This window comes from Octodon degus, unplaced genomic scaffold, assembly GCF_000260255.1.
Source record: "Octodon degus isolate 3935 unplaced genomic scaffold, OctDeg1.0 scaffold00107, whole genome shotgun sequence".
Classification (NCBI taxonomy): Eukaryota; Metazoa; Chordata; class Mammalia; order Rodentia; family Octodontidae; genus Octodon; species Octodon degus.
The window spans coordinates 995,427-998,625 of NW_004524683.1; the positions used below are offsets into that span (position 1 = coordinate 995,427).

General features: G+C 47.7%; 1 pseudogene; it reads left to right on the plus strand.

The window, feature by feature from the left end:
• Window positions 1-254: 254 nt before the first annotated feature.
• On the plus strand, window positions 255-2,725 carry LOC101562503 (annotated as a pseudogene).
• The last annotated feature ends 474 nt before the right edge of the window (window positions 2,726-3,199 follow it).

Consider the following 3,199-nt stretch of genomic DNA (forward strand, 5'->3'; position numbering starts at 1 on the left):
GAGAGAGAGAGAGAGAGAGAGAGAGAGAGAACAAGAGAAGAGCTTGATCCCAGCCCTCTGTGCTATCACTTGAGGCAAAGATTACAGGCATTCATCACCATGCTGCCCATACTGTGTTTGTTACAGCTTCCACTCAAAGCCAGTTCTAGGGGTTCAGGCCAGTTGTGCCCTTGCGAGATCGCACGTGAGGTCGGTGCGGTAGGCCTAGAATTGTTCTGACAAGATATAATTAAAAAGTGAACCATTCTTCAGAGATGTCAAAAACAAACAAATCCAAGTCTGGGTCTCACTCTTCTAACTCAAGATCAGCATCAAGATTTCGTTCTCGTTCATTTTCGAAATCAGGATCCAGAAGCCGATCTTTCTCTCGATCAAAGAAGCGCAGGCTGAGTTCTAGGTCTCGTTCCAGCTCATATTCTCCAGCTCATAACAGAGAAAGGAATCACCCCAGAGTATATCAGAATCGAGATTTCCGAGGTCACAACAGAGCTATCGGAGGCCCTATTATTTCCGAGGGCGCAACAGAGGCTTCTATCCATGGGGCCAGTATAACCGTGGAGGCTATGGAAACTACCGTTCTAACTGGCAGAACTAGCGGGAAGCAGATAGTCCTCGTCGGGGCCGGTCTCGATCCCGGTCTCCAAAGAGAAGGTCTCCTTCACCAAGGTCCAGGAGCCATTCTAGAAACTCAGATAAGTCATCTTCTGACAGGTTAAGGTGCTCCTCATCCTCTCGTTCTTCCTCCAACCACAGCCGAGTGGAATCTTCTAAGCGCAAATCTGGAAAGGAGAAAAAGTCCTCTTCCAAGGATAGCCGGCCATCTCAAACTGCTGGGATAACCAGGGAGATGAGACCAAGGATCAGACCTTCTCTGGAGGCACCTCTCAAGATACAAAAACACCTGAGAGGTCAAAGCCATGGCCAGACGCTACCACCTACAGCACTGGTTCTGCATCACGAGCCTCTGCAGTTTCTGACCTGAGTCCCCGGGAGCAAATCCCAGCTCTCAAGAGCCCTCTTCAGTCTGTGGTGGTGAGGCCGCGGTCACCTGTCCCTAGCTCTGTGCCAAAACCTAGTCCTCCACTTTCCAACACATCCCAGATGGGCTCATCTCTGCGAAGTGGTGCTGGGTACCAGTCTGGGAGCCATCAAAGTCAGTTGGACCATGGCTCTGGATCTTTGAGTCCATCCAAAAAAACGCCCTGTGGGTAAGAGTCCACCAGCCACTGGCTCCACTTATGGCTCATCTCAGAAGGAGGAGAGTGCTACTATAGGAGGAGCAGCCTAGACCAAGAGGTATCTAGAAGACCAGAAGACAGAGAATGGGAAAGATAAGGAGCAGAAACAGACAAATTCTGATAAAGAAAAAGTGAAGGAGAAAGGGAGCTCCTCTGATGTGGATGCAAAAGTGAAATCGGATTCACTTGCTTCCAAGACTAACAGTGAGAAGCCCTTTGGGAGCAGTCAGTCACCCAAAAGGTATAAGCTCTGTGATGACTTTGAGAAGATGGCAGACTTCCACAAGGAGGAGATGGATGATCAAGGTAACGACAAAACTAAGAGAAGGAAGGAATCTGAGGTTGATGATGAACCCAAATTCATGTCGAAAGTCATAGCTGGTGCTTGTCCAGGAGGACAAGAAGTCCGGCAAGTGAAGAGGCCTGATGTGTGCAGGGAAGGAAAAGCAGAGGAAAGCAGAGGAGTTGGAGGAGGAGTCTTTCACGGAGAGATCCATAAAGGAAGAGCGAGGAGGGGCCAAGAGGAGTGAAAGTGGGCACTGGGGGTTTGTGCCTGAGAAGAATTTCCAAGTGACTGCGTATAAGGCAGTGCAAGAGAAAAGCTCATCACCTCTCTGCAGGAAGACCTCTGAGAGCCATGAGAAGCTGGGAGCCAAACAAGACTACTCTTCAGGAAAGTCTTCATTTTCCATTACTCGAGAGGCCCAGGTCAATGTACGCATGGATTCATTTGACGAGGACCTTGTAAGACCCAGTGGTTTATTGGCTCAGGAACACAAGCTTTGTTGGGATCTAGTTCATAGCAACAAAAAGGAGCAGGAGTTTCGTTCCATTTTCTAGCACATTCAGTCAGCTCAGTCTCAGCGTAGCCCTTCAGAATTGTTTGCTCAGCATATAGTGACCATTGTTCACCATGTTAAAGAGCATCACTTTGGGTCCTCTAGAATGACAGTACATGAACGTTTTACTGAATACCTAAAGAGAGAAGCTGAACAGGAGGCAGCTAAAAACAAGAAAAGCCCAGAAATACACAGGAGGATAGACATTTTCCCCAGTACATTCAGAAAACATGTTTTGGCGCATGATGAAATGAAAAGTCCTCAGGAATCTAACTACAAGGCTGAGGGAAAATACAAAGATGATCCTGTTTATCTTTGTCTTGATATTGAACGTCGTAAAAAAAAAAATATAAGAAGAGAAATCTTAGACAAGGTAAATCAAGAGAATCAGTGGATTCCCGAGATTCAAGCCATTCAAGGGAAAGGTCAACTGAGAAAACACATAAAGGATCAAAGAAGCAGAAGAAGCATCAGAGAACACGAGATCAGTACAGAGTATACAAAAGCAAGAAGTATTACTTGCATGATGACCGAGAACATGAAGGCAGTGATAAGTGGGTGAGCCAAGACAAGCCAAGGATCCTTTCCCCAGGGTCAGGGCCAATTCATGTTCCGGAAATCCAGTACAAGCCCCAAGTGAGCCCATGACAAATTCAGTGGGGAGGAAGGGGAGATTGAAGATGATGAGAGTGGAACAGAGAACCAAGAAGAGAAGGGCAATTTGCAGCCCACATCTGAGTAGGGGCCTCTCTTGATGGGAGCCCTCGCCCCGGGGGGAGAGACACTAGGAAGGAAGATGACTGGTGAGGAGCCTCAAGAAGATTCTGACCATCCCACCCCATCCCCACCAGCCATGCAGAACCCTACTACAGCGGAAAGTGTCCCTGGTGCTGTGTCCCACTGGACAGGGAAGGCAACCACAGAGCCTGGGTTCAGGCCCAGCTCTCAGCGTAATATAACGTGGCATGTTGGGCTCTAGCTGTGTTTCTCATTTGTTGTTGGTATATGGGGTGGGGGCTAGGGTAGGGAGGGAGAGAAATGCTTGATTTTGGTTTGTTTGCTATTAGAAACCAAGTTTCGTTTTTAATTTTCATTTCATTTGGAGCTAAGAGAACTAATTCA